This window comes from Ursus arctos, unplaced genomic scaffold (assembly GCF_023065955.2).
Source record: "Ursus arctos isolate Adak ecotype North America unplaced genomic scaffold, UrsArc2.0 scaffold_30, whole genome shotgun sequence".
Classification (NCBI taxonomy): domain Eukaryota; kingdom Metazoa; phylum Chordata; class Mammalia; order Carnivora; family Ursidae; genus Ursus; species Ursus arctos.
Genome location: NW_026622986.1, coordinates 33,148,085 through 33,168,844, shown reverse-complemented (window position 1 = coordinate 33,168,844; position 20,760 = coordinate 33,148,085). Strand labels below are relative to the sequence as shown.

Sequence of the window (20,760 nt, the reverse complement as noted above, 5' to 3'; positions counted from 1 at the left end):
GATGGGATGAGTGTCCTTATAAAACAGACCCCAGGAAGCCCCCTCGCCCCTTCCCCCATGTGAGGACACAGCAAGAAGTCAGCGGGGTTTGAACCAGAAAGTGTGTTCTTGCCAGACATGACATCTGCAGGTGCCTGGACTGTGGACCTCCAGGCTCCCGAGCTGTGAGACATCAGTGCCCCCAGTGTCTGGTACTTTCTCATGCCTTCCTGAATGGAGCGGGCCAGGAAGTAACTCAAGATGAGTAGTGAGTTACAATGATCCCTGCACTGCCACACCTTACAGATTCAGCTCTATGTGAGTGGTCACAAATGTGAAAACATCATAAAATATCTTTAATTATCCACCATACGTGCATGCTTAGGAATAAATTAAAGTAATATTGAATGCCCTACTTTTCGCACCCAGAGTAAAATCCACATTCTGTTATAAAGTTAACATCCCTGCCTCCTGCCATAATCCAGCCTTCCAGAATTATTATTCAAGGTTAACTGGACACCTGAGTACTTTAACGACTAAATTCTGGAAGGCACTGCAGATTTATCAACAGAGTTTAGAAACCACTTAGTGGTTTCCCTGAGTGCATTACACCTCTCAGGCCATGAACACAGCTCTCTCTTTGTCTCCCAAGAATTCCAAGGAGCTCAGAAGTCTGTGTGGCTGTCACTACCAATGGCAACTCCGCTGTGGCCTGACCCAGCCCACACTAACATCTTAAAGCCACGAGAATGCCAGATCCTAGGCTGTCTGGGATCCCAGCTGCTTCTTTTTTTTTTTAATAATAATTTTTTATTATGTTAGTCACCATACAGTACATTCCTAGATTTTGATGTAAAGTTCCATGATTCACTGTTTGCGTATAACACCCAGTGCACCATGCAATATGTGCCCTCCTTACTACCCATCACCAGCTTATCCCATTCCCCCAACCCCTCCCCTCTGAAGCCCTCAGTTTGTTTCCCAGAGTCCATAGTCTCTCATGGTTCATTCCCCCTTCTGTTTACCCCCCCTTCATTCTTCCCTTCCTTCTCCTACTGATCTTCCTACTTCTTATGTTCCATAAATGAGTGAAACCATATGATAATTGTCTTTCCCTACTTGACTTATTTCGCTTAGCATTATCTCCTCCAGTTCCATTCATGTTGATGCAAATGTTGCAAAATCATTCTTTTTGATGGCTGAGTAATATTCCATTGTATATATGGACCAATAGCTAAATTGTGGAAGGAGCCGAGATGCCCTTCACCAGCTGCTTCTTGACACAACATCTTGAACTGAATCCCAATCTGCCCAAATACACCTGTCTGAATACTCCTACTGGGCCAGGAGCCTGTGCTTGGAAAACAGCAGCTCACTTCTGACTCTCCTTGCCCCATGCCATGAAAATCACATCAGAGGCAGGGGGAAAAAATGTCCTTAAAAGCAATATTGACATTTCCTACCTTAACTTACTTAAAAAAAAAAAAAGAAGAAGAAGAAGAAGAACATAATGCCACCCCCAAACTTTACTGCAACAATGGGTGCGGGCAGGGTTTGGCCGAAGGAGGCGAGGTGTTCTTGCCTGGACCGCTGATGAGTCTGCAGGCCACTGACACTCACTGTGGAAATCGCTAGTAAGGATGAGAGAGGAGGGAGGGCTGGACCCCAGGGGCCTCCACTAATTGCTGTCCTCTTGGGTTTATTTGCTCTGAACTTCAGATCGGGGTAGGAACTCATGGGAGAAACACCACAAGATGGTTTGCGTTTGTCACCTTTATATAAGAAGGATCTTAATGCGTGAAAGACATTTTAGGAAAACTCTAATTAAAGATGCGCTGGCCTCACGAAGAAGAAGAAAGAGCGCCCTGTCATTGGTAAAATGTCTAGCGGATACGTTCTGCAGTCAAACCAGCTTTTGTCTCCGAAAGGCTCGGTGTATAATTAAGAGATCGGTGTGCCAGCTGGGGCCGCCGGGTTAGCAAGCCCGCGTGCCCCCCACTATTACCCCGAATGGCATGTCGCTGCATCTATAAACAGAGTGCAAAGAAGCTAACCCTGTTAGGAGTAATAACAGTGATAAAGTTAACAAGAGAGCCGCGAAGAATCAGATCAACATAAACACCGCCTTCCTCCCCACTTCACATTGTCTCTCTTTCCTTCTCCTTCCCTTGGCTCTGAGCGAATCGGGTACCGGGCCCTACATTGCACAGCAGCACCGACACTCAGCTGCTAAGAGGCAGTCACCCTGAGCAGCTGTGCTCAGCATTCCGCCTGCACCAGCCACCCCGCAGGCACTGGGGTTAAAGCAATGAGGCATTTTTATATTTTCACTTCTCTTCTTTGCAAAAAAAAAAAAAGAAAGAAAGAAAAAAAAAGAGAGGCAGGGAAACACAAAAGGGAAAGCGTATCTCGAAGCTGAGGTTCTGTCACGCAAAATAAGGAACGAAGAAGCCCACATGGTCACACAGCAGGTGGGGCCTGCAGATTTCCTCTGGGGTGTGCAGGGTCGACAGGCACGAAGACATATCGATCCTCGGTGGCCCGTCTCATCGGCAAAGCGGTAACGGTCTGCATATTAACCCACAGCCCAAGACTCAGCCGCCAACAGAACGGACAGCAGCATTTGGGTCCCAGCCCCGAGAGCAAGTGTTAGTTTCCAGGGTAGATGGAGAATGAAAAATGGTGCGTCTCCCCAGGAGCACAGTTTGGCGGTTTATCCCTAAACTACACATTTTTGCCATGCGATCCAGCAACCGTTCTCCTTGGTATTTACCCAAAGAAGCTGAACACTGATGTCCGCACAAAAAGCACGTGATATAGCAGGGTTTTTTTTTTCCATAATTTCCAAATCGTGGAAGCAGCAAGATGCCCTTCAGCAGGTGGGTAAAGAAACTACGATATATCCATATAACAGAGTATTATTCAGCACTAAAAAGAAATGAGCTATCAAGCCAAAGAGACATGGAGGAATGTTAAATGCATAGTACCGAGGAGAAGAGCCAAACTGAAAAGGCTGCATACTGTGTGATCCCAAGTCTATGGCCTTCTGGAAAAGGCAGAACTATAAAGACAGTAAAAAGACGAGTAGTTACCAGGGGTTGGAGGAGGGAGGGAGGGAGAGGTGGAGCAGAAAGGATTTCTAGGGCAGTGAAATTACTCTGATATTATGGTGCCGTAAGTACAGACACATCGTTATACATTTTGTCCAAACCCAAAAAATGTCCAACGCCAAGAGTGAACCCTTATATCAAGTATGGTCTTTGGGTGATGATAATCATGAGTCAATGTACATTCATCGACTGTATCAAAAGTACCACTCTGGTGCGCGTGTGGATAGCGAGGGAGGCTGTGTCTGTGTGGGGGTGGGGTGGGAGGGGAATCTCTGTACCCTTCCCTTAATTTTCCTGGGAACCTAAAATTACGCTAAAAGATTCAAGTCTTCAAGAAAAGCAAAGCTACGTTGGACGCAAATGCACCCAGCAAAGATTAGAGAGGCTGAGTTACTGACACTTAATTCTGCCTATGCTTTAGGGACTGAAGTACATTTCCAGTGAAACCAAAATCCATAAATAGACTGGTTTTTACTGGCTAACGAGAATGTTCCAATAGATTAGCAAAATTGAAGAAAATCTTTTTTATTTCTTTTTGAGAGAATGCCTTGCTATATTAAAATCCTATTGTGATTTTACCTTCCCATAGTTTAAATACCCAAAAAGAAGAGATTTTAATTAAGCGGATCCTTCTGATTTATAGAGATTTTGACTCATAGCTCACGCAGTGATGTCTTTCTGGAAAATATGGTTTGTATGCAGTCATTTCTAGCTTTAGATGGAACCAGTCATGGTTAACACTCCAATTAAATGTTTCAACAGAACTTCAATGACTCAAAATAATTCACCACGCATGTACCAAAGGTTGACCTTACAGACCCAATCGCCCTCCCCTGGACATTGATTGGTCTTTCTTTGGTCTGCATAGAACAGCTACACAGACATCGAGAACAATGACTCTCTCTGCAGGAACCTGAGGTATTCTTAGCATGGGATGGTTTGACAACAGCAAACTGGCAGCATTTTAGCTAGTTTTTCTTTGGACAACTGTTGGATTGGCATTTCATATTTGTAGCTGAAAATGAAAGCACATTCCTTAAGGCAAGTGTGTGTAAATTCAATCCAACCCACTCGTGTATGGGAAAGAATACTGTACCCTCCCTCCAAGGAACTGGTAAGTCGGGGTACAGTTGAGCAGGGTCAGGATGGTGACACGGAACACCCTCCTATTAGCGTTCTCGCGTGTGTGTAGTTCGCGACAGGCTGAGACCCATGGCCGGTTGGGACCAGCGCTCAAGAGAGACACGACTATGGCTGTGTTTGTGTCTCTGTGTGCATTTGCAGGTCAGGGTGAACAGCGCGTCAAGGACAATAGCACTCAAAAGCCTGAAAAGAGAAAAAGAACCCACGGAACCAAAGATGCTGTCCCTAGTGAAAGAGGTCACTCAGAGGACCGAGAAACTTCGGAGCAGCGTTTCTCTGACAATGCAGCGTCGGTCGCACCCGCCCGGTAGCAGTTCAGGAGTCACGACCGTGCAGCCTCCAAGCAAACCACAGCCTTAGGAACTGGGCCCCAGGGGTGCATTGCTCACTAGGAGCTCACAGTGAGCTTTGCATGCATCTTCCAAGTGGAGGACCTCCGCTTTGGTCCTTCCTGTGAATGACGTGAAGGCAAAGCTTGGGCTCAGGCGACATTTTCCAGCTTCATCGTGCTTAACCTCCCACCACCTAAGTCTTCACGGACCCTTCTGCAAGGGCTCTCTGGCTTCCCAAGGCAATGCCTCGGGGATTGTATGGGGACTTGCGTGGAGGGAGGGGGCAGGTGGGGAGGGGAGGACGAGCTAGTTGGGTCCTGCCCGCAACCCCCTCCCTCACCGACCCTGCTTTAATCCACACGACTGCTCTCCTGTGTACTTGATACGGATGCTGCCAGATAAGATTTCTTTGAGTTTCGTAGCCTCGAACAAACATTTGAAAACTGTTCTAACCTTTAGCAAATGTTTTGTCTCACACCTGGTCTCCGTCAGTCACGGGGATAGGATTCTGTTCCATTTTGGATTACGTTGGGGAAGATTTTGATAATCTGATCAAGTTTATTCCGCCTCTCCCGTCAAACTGATCATAGAACTGGAGGTGAACATGGAAGAAAGCCAGCCCGAGCTCATCTGAGGCCTGAATGGTAAGTTACGTAAAGAAATCCATGCTGCTATTTTCAGACACATACAGTAAATGTAACCAGTCTAAGCGATGAACGTTGGTGATTTTAAGGAACTTGCTCAGCCTGAAAATCACCCACCCACAGGAGAAAAATTAACTAAGATGCAAACACACGCAGTTTTTCTGAACTGTACTTAAATATTAAATTAAACTGAAGTTTAAAATCAAAGCAGGTAATGCAAAATGTATTCAATCCATATAACGGATTTTTACAGTCACTTTCGTTCCATGTTATTGTGCTTAAAAGCCAGTTAGGAGGAAATGGTAGAAGAAAGAAATTGAAGACAGAAATAGGTAAGAAGAGGATTGATAGAAAGAGAAGTGAAGGAAAGTCAAGGCTCTGGAAGTCTGGAGATGGATGTGATTTTCAATAGCCTTCTGTTTCCCTGGGCATCGGCGTCGGAGTAACCAGTCACCTGTGACCGGGACCTTTACCAGGCCCATTCATCATCATCTAACAAGGCTCCCTGACTTCTCGCAGAAGCCGTGGGAGGTTCTGCTCCAAGTGGGATGCCTGGAAAAGCCCATCAGTAGCAGAATTATATTCTCAGAAGCTACTTGGAAGAACTGTCACATCATATGCCAGGTAAGAAGGAACAGAGGATGAAGTCTGTTATCTGGGGACAAAGAGCTCCTTTATTCATGTTTTAAGAAAAGACGGAGCTTAGTCCTGTGGAGCCTTTCAATTATTTCTAAACGGGTCATCGATAGCATTGTATACTCGAGAACAGTTTGCTCTCTGAATAGTTGAAATATGTTCCTAGCTTTGATTTATTTTTAACTCATTTAGGAAATCCTTTGGTTACAGGTAGTAGACAGGTAAACTCACTTTAGCCACAATTTCTGTTGCTGTAAATTCTCAATTAATGTACCGAGAATCTTCCAACTTGGAAGTGTGGTCAATGGTCTCTGCTCACCCTCTGTGAGGTTGGTTGCCCGAGTACCTGTATGCACAGGCTCAGCCTCTGCCCTTGGACTTTTCTCTTGGTTGATATTTGGGTAGCTTTCATTTTCCTTTTTGTGCTCATGGCCACTCGACCTGGAAACAAAATAAAAAATGATGTCCATAGGCCGAAAATGAACTTTTCCATAATACCTTGCATGGAGAAGAACCATTGGAAATAACCATATTACCCAAGGTAAAGGGGGAAGAAGTTTGAAGAAGGCTAACAGGTCCAGGAAAGAAGGGAAACATTAAAAAATTAAACAAGCAGATAAAATATAATTAAATGTAATTATCAGTTTTAGTTAAACCTGGAAGTTAATGATGGAATTCTGATTTCAAGATTTAAATGTTTTTTAATAAAACGTGGTTAAAGATAGGAAGGGATTGTTGAATGCCAGGACCAATGGAAAATAAAGCTCATCCTTTCAAAACCTTCAAGTTAGGATTAAAAACATCACACATGGCAGCTGCTGCTTTACCTCCATTTCTTTCTTTTTTTTTTTTTTTAGATTTTATTTAGTTTTTTGAGAGAGAGAAAGTGAGAGACAGAGCATGAGCAGAGGGGAAGGGGCAGAAGGAGAGGGAGAAGCAGACTCCTGCTGAGCAGGGAGTCTGATGCGGGGCTCCATCCCAGGACCCTGGGATCATGACCTGAGCCGAAGGCAGACTTCCTTTCCATTTCTTTTCTTTTTTTTTTTTTTAAAGATTTATTTATTTATTTATTTGACAGAGATACAGACAGAGACAGCAAGAGAGGGAACACAAGCAGGGGGAGTGGGAGAGGAAGAAGCAGGCTCCTAGAGGAGGAGCCTGATGTGGGGCTCGATCCCATAACGCCCCTGAGCCGAAGGCAGACGCTTAACGACTGTACCACCCAGGCGCCCCTTCCTTTCCATTTCTGCCATGTTTATTACTCATCAATTGTGTACAATTCTTTCCAAAGGGATAAAAGAAGTTAGCTCTTTGCCAAGGTAGGGATTTTGATGACTATAAGGTAAGCGGGATTAGTGGAATTAGAATTCTGGAAGAGTTGCCACCACCCTGAGCTTCATTTATGCTTCTTTGTAGCACATTTGCTGGCGTGAGTTCGCAGAGATGAGATCAAGGCCACAGTGCCGTATGTGGCGGACATGGGTTGCTTCTGCCCTCATGACCATTCATCTCCCTTCTTCCAGCAATCAAAGCTACTCTTTCTGAACTGTCAATCCATGTGCTTTAGATTTCATTCCAACTCATTTCCAAGAGTAGGCATGTGACTCAAGCCTCATTTTCTTGGGTAAATGACCCAATCCATTGTAATTCAACTCAATCCCAAGCCTTTGCTGAAACTCGTACAAAACAGGTGTTCTGTCTGGGGGTTGCCAAATGCTGGTCTCCACCTCCTGGAAGCCATCTTTTTACTGCTTGGAGACAGCCTACCTGAGAATCAATCGACACAGGAAACACAGTCTGATCGATTCCTGATGGCGTCCTTAGAGCACGTGGATTTACTCATAGCCAAAGACTGCTGCACTCTTGGCTTCTGAAGCTTCATGAATTAGTGTGTCCCCCGCCCCAGTTTTTGTTTGGCTCTTATTTACTTCTATCAATTTGAATTGGGTTTCCATCATTTACATCTGATATTCTTAATTAATAGACTGCATTTTAAGAGAAATATTAGGAAGTTTAGAAGAACATATTGGGGCTCCTGGCTGACTCAGTCAGAAGAGCATGTGATGCTTGATCTCAGGGTTGTGACTTTGAGCCCCATTTTGGCTGTAGACATTACTTAAATAGACTACTAAAAAATGACACAAAAAAGAACATATTAAAAAATACTGTGATGGCTAAAAAGAATGTAAATCAAAGTCACTAGACAAATAAGTTGAAGAAACTGGGGATCTTTGGTTCGGGGAAGAAAAGGTTAGAGTAGACCTATTGTCCTCAATACTTTGAGAGATGCTATTTAGAAGAGAGAGCGGATGCTCTGTGGGGCCTTGTGAGGCATATAATGCCCTCACCACTTACTGAGATAGAAGTTGGGGTGAGTAGTGTTGCTGCAAAGGAGATTCCTTCTCAGGGCAACACTGAGGTCTAAACAGCTCTATTCTGAACTCAGAGAGTCATGACTCAATCATCTGAAGTGGGGATTTCCTTGTTATTCTTCAATGCACCCTACGATCAAATAGGACGGCACTCTAAGAAAACTCAAAACTCACTCCACAGAGGTCTAGGTGGGGTGGGAGGAGAGGAAGCAGCCAATGAGAACAGACGGTATTTTTTTGTCTTTTTTCAAGTTTTTTACTTCAATTCCAGTTAGTTAACATGCAGTCTTATATAGTTTAGGTGTACAATATAGTGATTCAACACTTCCATACATCACCTGGTGACCCCCACGTAACAGAGTGTATTTTGAATAGTTTTCTGAAATGCTGCCATGAGCTTTAAGATATATCTGACAGTCACCAACACCCAACCCCATTTCCCCTTGGCTTAAAATCATTCAAGCAGGTGCGCATAGCTGCTCGCGAGCAGTTCCTGCTAACGTCGGAGAGGATGCTTGCTGAGGACTCCCCAGTTATGCTGGCAGCTACGTAACACGAGGTAGCATCACTGTCCGTGTCCATTGGAGAGTTCACTTTTTAAGACAATTTTTATCAAGACTCAGGGGCACGCGGACGCCTAGGGGGCTCCGTTGGTTAAGCGTCTGCCTTTAGCTCAGGTCGTGATCTCAGGGTCCTGGGATCGAGCCCCACTCCTTGCTTAGTGGAGAGCCTGCTTCTCCCTCTCTCTCTACCCCTCCCTCTCCACTCATGCTCTGTCTCTCTTGCATTCTCTCTCTCGAATAAATAAAATCTTTAAATAAAAAGGACTCAAGAGCACGGATAATGCTGTCCTCACTGCTCCCACACACCCCTCTCCCCACACCTGAATCGTGATGTCTGCTACATGGCGCCATTCTTGCTCATTTATATATTATTCATCTACTCTTCCCCAGGAGACAGAGTTTTCCTGGAGGGCAAAGGCTGTGTGGATGTTATTTTTGAATCTCTGGGTCCTGAATTCAGTCTGGAATACACCTGATGGCCAATATTTGTTGAGTAAATGGTCACTCAAGTATTATGGGTTGTGTGCAATGCTTTTTTGTAGCTAACCTGAAAGCCCACTGGAATTCAATTTTGTTGACACCTTCTTATTAGCCAGAAGTGGGAATAGATGTCATCGATACTGAGGCCTTTGAGTGGAATACAGACCACTCCTTCTTGGCATGTCATTAGGATATCACTGGATACACTTAAACAGAATTCTAGTAAAGAATTTCACACTTAAAAGAAATCCGAGAATAATTGCTCTGTTGTTCTAAAAATACTTTATTAATGGTGCCTTTGGAATATATTTGTCCTGTTACTTATCTCATAACAAATTAAATTTCTGGAATAAACACACTGTATGTTTATAACACAGTTCCATAACAGGAATAACAAGACTCAATCTCAGGGTCACATTCACATATAGAAGCCAAACGCGGTACCTGCAGCATGCAACGGACGAATGTCCCCTGTACGGTGAATTTTATTTGCAAATGAGGATTTGTAACAAGGCAGCTCCTCATAGCTTTCAAAACATTCGCACATTTTTTAAATTTGATTCTCAAAAAATTAGGTGAGGTATTTTGGGTAGGAGGAGAATTTCTTCCACTCTACCCCTAAGAAGCTAAAAGCAATAACAGAAGCGATAGGACCAGGGCTGAAATCCAGACTTCGAGCCCCAGTGCATTTGCATTTCTTCTTCCCAAAGCTGGCCTTAAAGAACTTTGAAGCACAGGATAAAAGTGCCCTTGCTTCAGAAGTAGGTCAAACTCTTAAAGATAAAATTTATGTACAGAAAATGCATGTTTGGTGGGGCGCCTGGGTGGCACAGCGGTTAAGCTCCTGCCTTCGGCTCAGGGCATGATCCCAGCGTTATGGGATCGAGCCCCACATCAGGCTCTTCCCCTATGAGCCTGCTTCTTCCTCTCCCACTCCCCCTGCTTGTGTTCCCTCTCTCGCTGGCTGTCTCTCTCTCTGTCGAATAAATAAATAAAATCTTTAAAAAAAAATGCATGTTTGGGATGATCAAAACATAAGTGGCTTCATTGTTCATGCTGTGAGACAGAGAAACTCCCTTGTTTGGAAAATAGACACCTTAAAATTGGTTTTCATTGGATAAAGTCATGGGTGAAACTAGGAATTCCGAACGCTGACTTCCCGTCATTTAAAGAGGAACTACAATGCTGATCAGCAGCATCATTCATCCAACCGGCATCAAGGAGGGGCACTCACACCTGTGAACACGGTCCTGTCGCCAATAGTTCGATGTGTGCTTCCGCACCAAAGGACAACGATGCAGTGTGAACAGTGTCCGAGGCAAAATAAAGAGGAATAGGCCATATAATTTGCAAATAAAGCCAGACTTGCTTCTCTTGCCTGATTTAAATGATTTCTAAGGAAAGAAAACAGCTCTCAGGCAGAAGACAAAGCGAATACATTATCAGGTGGAAGGCTGGGTGTCAACTCCCTTCTTTGCCTATTTGCACTTCCTTTTGCCTACGTATCTCTCCCACCGCTGGACCCAACACTGCGGAAGCAGAGCAAATGTAGTCGTCCCAGTAAATAGCGTGATCCCGGCACACGCGAGGGCACATGACCATGGAGGTTCGCTAGATCCCATACCTGACGCCTGAAACGCACAGGACCACACACGATCCGTGCGCGTTTAGACGGACGAAGACGATAGCTATCCGCACGTCAGAAGGGCTACCAAAAATGCTTTGTACATGCTGCTTAAAAAACTCCATGAGGACAGGATGGAGAGAGGGATGGATAGAGATCAGAACTCATTTACCCCATCATCTTACTCTACCAAAAAAAACAAACCTGGTGAGACGTATTAAGGTGCTTTGCCAGGAGCACGCAGTAGACTGGCCGAGTCAGTATTCGAACACAAGACTCCTCATCCCGACACCATGCCGCTCCCCTGATAGGACGCACAGGCTTCCATGCAGGTTAGCACAACGACCACAGAGACAAGCGGCTCAGGCCCATAGAGGAACAGACGGTCTACACCGCTGGCTCTGCAGGCAGGTGTGGTACGTGGTTTCATCAGAGTAAGAAAGAAGTCGTGGTAAAACACTGAGGTCAACTTGGTACTTGACCATTCTGGGCACGAAAGATGAAAACGTAGAAACATTCAGTAGTGACATTTATCAGCAATACTTTACTTTCCCTCCAAACTCAAGTATTTGTCTACAATGAAAAAATAAAAGAGTCAGATAATTTTCTAGGATGATTTACCCAGACCATCAAGAACAGCAGCCCAAAGCTATGTATTCCTCAGTCTCCATTCCTCAGATAAATGTGTGGACGATTCGCTGCCCTGGGTAGACCCAGCCTAATGGATGCTTGAAGACCACTTGCTCTGGTTGACGTCCACTCCCCGTTCCTCTCAGTCAGACTTTGGGTCCAAGTTGCCTGTGTATTTATATCAGAGGGTATGTTCTGCAGAACTCATAAAGCTTACTTTCAGCCGAGAAGACAGAAAACAAATGAGGGGTGTGGAAATGATAGGTGGCCAACCCTCAGTCGTGATTCAAGCCTCTGCTTTGAAAGGCATGGTGAGGTCAGAATTTTCTGCAGAGAGGTTTCGATGCTTTCTTAAAAACCAAAGATAAATATTCACAAGGGGCGAGGGTGATAAGAAATGTCATAGCAACTTTTGTGTTCAAGGGAGTTGCAAAACAAGCCAAGGAGACCGATAATTCCCTCCAATGATGAATAAAAAGGCTTTGTCTCACTTAGAAAGCAACCTCCAGAACAGAATTGGGGCTCGGAGGAGGTGCTGGAAGATCAGAGTACTTTCGGTTTCTCCACGAGTGATGGGAACTGTGGCAGGGGACTAAGGCTTAGGAGATAAATCTCTCTCCAGAGTTCATTATTATCTCAAACCACTGACTACTTTTTGCGATTTTCATTCTTAAAATAGTCGAATAAAGGCAGCTTACCCATTTGAGTGACTAGGAATCTGATGATCTTTGTAACCTCTAGCACACAGTTAATAAATTAATCACGTTTCCCGGGTACTTACTGTGTTATTATTTAAGCCATCACGTCTAACGCAATGTTTCTGTGATTTTACTTAGAGGAATCAGGAGTCAAATCCCTGCCTTTATGACTATGTTCCAATGTAATAGACTTCACGAAATATTAAGCATATTAAATATGAAACACTAAATATGAAATTGTGCAATTTGAAACCTGAAACATTCTACATGTCTTTTCTACAGTTGTAACAATTCTGACGATTTCCAACAGGTAGGGACTCCTGGTGCTAAACAAATTCAGAGCGTAAAATCCCCCGGATCTGTTGTTTACCAGGTCTGTCTCTGGCTCGCTGGGGATTTATACCTTTGCTCTGGGAATCACCCACATTTTCCCCCGTGCCAGCTTTGTGCTGGGGGCTGTGTTCCAGCCCGCCTGTTTGCTAAGTCCCCGTTCACAGGCACCGTCCAGAGCTGTGCCGGCTGCTTCACCCAAGCTGCCTGACGAATGGGATTCCCTCCAAGGGCAGCTGGAGCCACCCACTCGTTTCCTTCCCGGACGAATGCTATTATTCGGGGCTGCTCACCAGCAAACGGACCTCGCCATTCCCTACGACGAGCAGACTCTGCCCATATGCGGAGCTGTACTGGCCACTCCACTCCTGATCCGCACATACTTGCTCTGGGCCACAGCTCTTCACCCGGAATTCATTTCACATTTTGCCCCGTGGTCCCTGAAGCTTTCTGCATCAGAAACCTCCATCACGAACCATCTGGTTGATAGGTTACTTCGTGCGATGACATCCTGTCCTGTCTACACACAGAGCACAGGAAATGAAGAAGAGGCGGCTCCCAGGGTAAAAACCCAACCCGACCCATCTGTTTTGTTGGGTTTGTTCTTTAAACAGGACAGGATGGGGGTCAGAGCCTTTCAAAAGCACTCTTAGTTTACTCTTCCTTGTCTTTTTGTCTTCATTTTCACAAATGGACATGTGGACAAGACTGGCCGGGTTTCTCAGCCAGTTCTCAGAAGCCGGAACTACCTGGAAGCATGACAAGCAGACCCACGCACCCCAGGACCCACCAGTCAATCTGCCTTGAAGCTTCCCACGAGGTGACACTAGTTCTTCCGGAGCTTCCATCAGTGACGCTCAACGGCGAGCCACAAGTCCTGTGGAACTTTTAAAAAACAGAGAGTACTGGCTGTCACTACCAGACATTCCAATTCAAAAGAAAATCTGTATTTCTATTATTGCTTAGAGAGAGGGTGTATCTTTGCAATGGTGTTCACTTGGTAACTCCCTCTCGGAAAGACCGTGATTTACTTCATTTGAAGAAAAGCCCTCCCTTCCTTCCTTCCTTCCTTCCTTCCTTCCTTCCTTCCTTCCTTCCTCCCCTCCCCCCTTCTTTCCTTCCTTTCCTTCCCTCTGTTTTCTCTTTATAAAAAATAACGAGTGATAAAATAAGAAGAAAATAGAGAACATCTAGCTACAGGTGTTTTACATACATTTTTCTCGTCTATCCACTCAATAGATTTCTGAGATAAACAGGCTAAAGAGAAGGAAACAGCTAAGAGCACAGAAGCTTGGAGAAGTTCAATAACCTCTGACATCATAGAGCTAAGGATTGGCTAAGTGGGGATTCAAGCTCAGGACTGCGTGATTTCAAAACCTTTGCTCTTTCTGCTCCATTAAGTTGCCTCAAATACGAAGAAATTGTGAAATACTTTTTCTTCAAAAATGCAATGGCTATTAGCATTTTTTTTCTTTCCAACCTTTCTTCTATGTGTGGCCTCTTATGTATGAAGTATATAATTTATAACCTGTTCCACTTAATGGTGTACTTTTCAGTAGATCCCAGGTTATTGCAATCATCTTTGCATTGTATAAAGTCTGTGACTATTATGCATAGGTTAATAGGTTACTTATACACTCCTACCTTGATGGAAATTAGGTAACTTCCAGCTACCCACTTTTAAAAGCCAGTATGTCTCATGGACTTTGCTACAATGGGCTCAGTGTGCCCCCAGGCTGTAGGGTGGTTTCGGGTCTGCTTCTCACGTGGAGCTCTCATTCTGTAGCCCGCCGGGGCTGGCTCCTCTCATTGGATGGCAGAAGTGAACTTGGCCAGCTCGAGTCACAGGAGCACATTAGCCTCTCCTCCAGCATTCCAGCCTATAGCTTTCCACTGGTCGGAGCAAAGCCAATGAGGCGGGACGCATACTCTGCACATGCTACTGGAATCACCGCAGGGATGTCTAACGGTACCCTGGAGAAGTGATGCTTGGGGACACTAACCATCTACCACACATGCTCAGAGCGGGAAGGTGGTAAGAGTAGACTGTGTCTTTAGCAGCAGTAGGAAGACTAGAGTTGAGGCTAATGTTGGGGTAGGCTGGTAACAGTAGTGTTATGGACTGAATATCTGTGTCCCCCAAAACTTGTGTGTTGAAGCCTAATTCCTAATGTGATGGTATTTGGAGGTGAAGCCTTTGGGAGGTGATCGGTTCAGATGAGGCCATGAGGGTGGAGCCCCACGATGGAAATGTTGTCCTTATAGGAAGCTAAGGAGAGACCAGAGCTCATTCTGTCCATCATGCAAGGACAACGAGAAGGTGGCTGTCTACAAGCCAGGAAGTGAGCTCTCATGGGAACTGAATCGGCCAGCACCTTGATCTGGGGTGTCCAGCCTCTAAAACTGTGAGCTGTAAGTCATCATGGTGTAAGCCACCCGGGCTGTGACATCTCGCTGTAGCAGCCCAAACTCACCAATATGGGTAGAGACGGAGAAAAGTAGGCAGATTTAAGAACTATCTATGAAGTGTATCTGCCAGTGTCCTGCAGGAAACAGATGGCACATTAACGAGGATTAATTGAAGACATTAATAACAAGGATATCTATAACATTATAGAGAGTGTTGAGAAAACCAACAGTGAAGTCGTGAAAACAAGCAATGGTAGTTATGAGCCCTGCCCCGAAGTGGGTTTTGCCAGACCCACTGATGGCCGCTTCCATGCGGGAGTGTCTCTGTAGAGAGCTGGGGCTGAACGTGCACACACCCAGCCAAAGCCTTGCGTCAGCAGCAAGGGAATAGGAGGAAACCCCCGCTCTCTTTCCTTCCATGTGTCTCCATGGCTGTGTTGATTAAGGAGGCCAAAAAGACCAGACGATACAGTCCATGGAGGTGAGTGTCACAGAGCAGAGACAGGACAGAAAGTGGCAGGACCTGGCTTTGGAGGGGACATGAGGACAATCACCAGCATGATTTCCCCTTTCACCACTTAACGTACCATCTGTCCTTTTTCATGGAAAATTTTGCACACCCAACAAAGTGAAACTCATTTCCCATCAACCACTGGCTCCTCATAGAATCATGTCCATTTAATCAAGCTTCCATTAAGAACCAAAAAGACAATATCATCCATAACCAGAGTCCTTTGTGAAAAGTAGTGTGGGGGTGGGGGAACGCATGGGGGAGCAAGAAAGGATAGATATGCAACAGAGGCGCTGCAGAGCCTCCTTCACACGGCCTAAGTTCACCATCCCAGCTTCCCTCTCTCACCAAACATCCCCCTTATCTCCAGCTGGCATGGCGTGTTGGCTCACAAAATGTTTTGCTCGTTTGTTTTTTCCTAGAGCCTACCAACAACGGGTGTAAATCACTAGTGGACATGCGTCTGTTTAGCTCCTATTGCTTCCCTTGACCACAGTGATGAGATACAGAAGCAGTAGGTGGCAACTCAGTGAACCTGGGGTTTCACAACCGCCCACCCATCACCATGTGCAATCAACCCAATTTTCCCTTAGTGATTGAGATGAACCATACCGAGTAGTACAGTGACCTCCTATGTTCCTCCTTCTATGCCCCAAAGGCTAAAAGGCAGCCTTAGCTTGTAGCTCAACAAAGCCATGGCAGTGTTCCCAAAAGCATTCCTCCCTTGGACACTGCGTCTCCAGATACCGGAAGCCCAAGACTGCACAGATGTGAGGCAAACCTCTGAAACTGGGTAGTGAGATGTGACAGTGAGACAGGATTCCTGCTTCCGCCCCTTGGCTCCTGGACCCACAGAGTTTGGCTGCTGGGAAAAAGAATGTCATACCTTGGTCCTAGTGTAAAGGCTTGTGCTATGCATTGAAGGGCAGTGTCCTAACCTTGTAGGATATTCCCTCCTAATTGATGCCATAATTTAGCATTCATCGAACTCACCACGGTATCATGTCAGCTGCTTCTGAGTGGCAGTGAGACCAGTGCCAAAGTCCCTTTGTCAAAATAGGAGTTCCTAAGTCTCAGGCAATGGTCTCTGCAGTGATATGCTCGTGATTTAAGGCATTCTGTAAGTCCACAAATGATGCTGGCACAAATTTTATGGGTAGGGTTGACAGATGAGTATTTGGAAGGTCTTCTAGGACAAATCACAGCCCCCTCCACAATGAAACAATTCTACTATAATATCCAACATGTGGCCGAGTTTCTCCCCTGAGAAAGGCCATATCAAGCATTCAACGTTGGCCTCTTATGTTGGCAGGTTGGGACCTAGAAGTGGCTGAAGCCACACGGGGCTTGGTTCAAGGGAGTCCATGTCATTAGTCTTGCACAAGATCCCCATTGTTGCTGCGGGGACACTTGTGCAAGGTGTCCAGGGCAACTCAGAGCACCTGCAGGAAAAGGCAGTCTTCTGTCACACGAGAGGTCACTTTGTCTCCTGAGGGCTTCCTGAGAAATGAGTGTCCTCTAGTTGGCATATCTCTGCAAGACATGGGATCTTCACTTTCTGTCACCATTCTGAATGCTCCTTCCTCACTCCTCTTCCCTCGCCTCCTGGTCACCAGTCTTCCAAGTAGCCACTGTCTAAGAATCAGATCTGAACATCAGGCCATTTCTCCTTCCATGGACTGGACAACCAGCGGACTGTTGGAGGTGTGTGCCCTAACTTTCTTGACCATCCCGCAGGGGCTGGGGTAGAGCAGCCATCAACTCAGCCGGCACAGATGTGCTGTGATGACCTACCTGGAAGCCAGGAAAACACGTTCCCTTCTCCATTAACTCATTATAGGGAACTCCCTAGGAGGCCCCTTCATATGTGATGAGGGACAGGCAGCAAAGCCACAGGAGCAGGGCCTGTGGGAGTCAATCCCGGGCAATTTATCTGTGCCTGGTGCACCTGCCCATGGCCAGTCTTGCATATACAATTTTCACATTGTAACAAAATGCTGCTGTGCATATTCAAAATAAACTTTTATGACCCAATGCTTTGTATAAACCCCAATTTTGACGGGTTATGTCAAAGCATAACAGCATAGTTCCCGATATCCCCAGGTCAGATATTCAGTTTCCACCCGGGTCCAGGAGCAAACCAGGACCAGCTTTTCAAATGCAGAATATTGTGATCAGGAGTGGGCGTGGTCTTCCTCAAAACCCCTAGGCCTGTGTGTCCGTCTGCTGCTGGAGATTGCCAGAACCTCCAAAAGGCATCGCCTCCCTCTACCACAGATACTTCTAGGTACCATTGGGTCTACTAGGGATTAAGGTCCAGGTAGCAAGACTGTTTTCACCATACCTCAGCTCTGTGCACAGCCTTCTCCTCCCGATTCTTTTCAAAGCTTAGAAATTGAAGGCTACCTGGAGGCAGAGCAGCAAATCCGACGTGATCTATCTTGTGCCAGAATCCAGAGAGATCCTCTCAGAGCTCTGCTCCCGCAACTGGCCTCTTACTTTGAAGGAGACATCTTTACATGGGAGATGAGTAGACCCTGAGGAACTCCCCAACCTGGCAGACATCTGGAGATCCCGAGTGATTATCCCCTCATGCTGGCAATTAGGCTGCTTGTAAACACTGTCTCCGACGTCCATTTAACATGAAGTTACTGATGTAACAGACCAGTGTGATAAGAATACATGGGATAATCAGGCTCCTCCAGAATTGTGCCGAAAAGCAGGAGGTTGGGCATAGCCCTGTGGTATGGCAATGAAGGCCTATGGCTTCCCTGGCAGATGAAGGCAAACCTCCTCTGGTTATCTTTACCGATGGGCATTGCAAAGAAAGTTTACTCCATCAGTGGGTGCATGGTGCGTATTAGTGGCCAGAGGCTATGTTGATTTATTCCTGTGAACATTCTACATCTGGTACAGCAGCTGTGATTGTTATCACTCCTGATTAAGTTTGTGATAATCCAAGTCATTCTGCAAGATCCATCTGGCTTTTCTACCAGCCAAAGGAGTGAGTTAGAGGAGGGTGTGACAGGAATCCCCACTTCTGCATCTTGACATCTTGATGGAGACACAAATCTCCATTACTCTCCCATGTCATTCTGTTTACTGTTTGGAAGATGAGGGCGTATCCAGGAATTTCCATTTGGGTCCTTGCTACCGTAATAGTGCTTGCTCTGACGGTAAGACCTCTGTGGGGATTCTGATGGTTGTTAAATATATTTATAGTCTCCAAGACTTTGTAAATAGCCACAGATAAGCTCACGGCCTAACTGGATCCTCTGAGAAATGGATTCATGCCGCCAGGCTATCACCTGCTGCTTTGCTTTGGCCAACAGACCATCATGATATTTTGGTCTCTAGGGATTAACATCCTATCAGAGAGATTATTTTATAATCCCCAGAAAATCTGGATCTTTTCCATTCCCCAAAGTACAGTTGTCCTGGTGATAGATCACAGGTCTTTCTGGGGATGTTTGGAGAAATAGCCATGGTCTGCCTTTTTGATACATGGCAAGGTTTCCCCAAACATCTGGTGAAGATAGGTAGATAAAGGAGCCCTTCACTGAGCTATGGGCCTTAAAAAGGGGCAAGTACTGGGCACAATGGTGGGTGCACAGGGAGGGAGCAAGAGAAACCAGAGTCCCATTGGTAACATGTTGAATTAAATATGCTTTGAAACATCCAAGCGGCAATGTCTAATACAAACACTTGGATACTAGGAGCCTGAGCCGGAAATCTCAAATGAAAAGGCATTAGCAACCAGACAGTAATTGAAGCCATCAACCTGGATAGGAACTCAGTGGAAAGGCAACATTCAATATTTCTATAGAAAGGAGGACCCAGCAAACAGGTGTAAGAGATCATCCAGCATGGTGCAAGAAAAACCAGAAAAATGGGATATTGTAGAGACCAGGGAATAAAGTGTTTCAGGAAGTAGGAAGTAGTCAGTCCATCACATCAAATGTTGCTAGAAATTCAAAAAAAGGAGGAAGAGAAAATGCCTTTTTCATTTGGTGACGCGGAGATAACCAGTGACCTTTGCAAGAGCTGTTTCTGTCAAACTCTGAGGGCAGAAGCCGGGGGGTTTTCACCAAGGCAACAAAACACTGCGTATATCAGATAATTCTGTCCTTTCAAAAACCAAATGGCTTAACCTTTTTTTTGAGCTTTTTTATGTGTGTTGATTTTGATTCCTCCTTTATTGCATTTTTATGATCCATATTCCAGAGGCAATTAGCCACAGACAATCCATTTGCTTAGCTTGCTCTGACATAAATTTGGCTCAAGCCTCCTCCATACACCTGTGAGGTCTGTGCAAGAGGGTTAAGCTTCCTGAGTTATGTCTTTGTCTCGTATGCTTTTGTGAGGATAAAACAGAAGTAGCTGGGCGACCGTTGGGAGGCTGGCAGCATGCTAAAAGGGACGCTTCGTCACTTCGTCATTAACAGAGCGTCATCCATCACAAAGAAAAATCAGCCTGGGATATTTCAAGCCAAACATCACAGCCTTGAATTCCTCCCACTAACTGTGGCCAGAAATTCAGAAACGGGCAGGTTTTGTTACATTTAGTTTTCCCATGCACTTATTTTGCTTCTAAGATAGTCACCCATGCAGGGTCTCTCTCTTCCCGTCTATGAGCTTTGTGTAGTCTTGGCTCTCTGCACCTGCTGGCTTTTTGCATAGTGATTCATAGGTGAATTACACTGGGCATGAAATCGATGTATTAAGTTCCTTTGGGAATTTAATTATTCCAAGAAGATAGACAACGCAGAGGAGACATGGGTAACACAGGGTGACAGAGTGGGCGGGACCTCAGTATTGATTTGTAAAGAACACTAATGCGTAAGCAGGAAGAGTTTGGCTAACTAAGCATTAACTGGGGATTTAACCACCCACGATTCTGTGATCAAGGTGAACCCAAACCGCACCAGCCTGCGAAAACTAGACATGGACTGATAGCACCGGGAGTCTATTAAAATCGTTCTCTCCACGATGACTGACACTTAGTAAAGAGACTCATTCCCAAAGCTTCAGTCATTTGTTTGGATATGAATGACATTCTTCTGGTTTCCACATCTCGCGTTCGGTGCAGAAGTGGTTAGGTCCTTCTGTAAACCCAGATTGTTTCCCTGTGATAAGCATTGACACACGGTATAAATTCCCCTTGACGTGTCCCATGTTTTGACTCTTGGAATGTAGATCGGTCCGCAGCAAGGTGGATGAATCCATCACATAGCTGACTGCCCTGTGGACACGGCTCTTCACCTGGGGCGGGAAACAGAAGCACTCTTTTTCACGTGGA

General features: G+C 45.4%; 1 long non-coding RNA gene across 1 annotated transcript; it reads right to left on the bottom strand.

The window, feature by feature from the left end:
• Positions 1-9,524: 9,524 nt before the first annotated feature.
• LOC130542166 (uncharacterized) lies at positions 9,525-13,854 on the bottom strand. Its single transcript, XR_008956525.1, has 2 exons — positions 13,332-13,854; positions 9,525-13,061 (listed from the first exon to the last, which is right to left on the bottom strand). It is a non-coding gene; the product is annotated as an uncharacterized LOC130542166 (long non-coding RNA).
• Between the last annotated feature and the right edge of the window lie 6,906 nt (positions 13,855-20,760).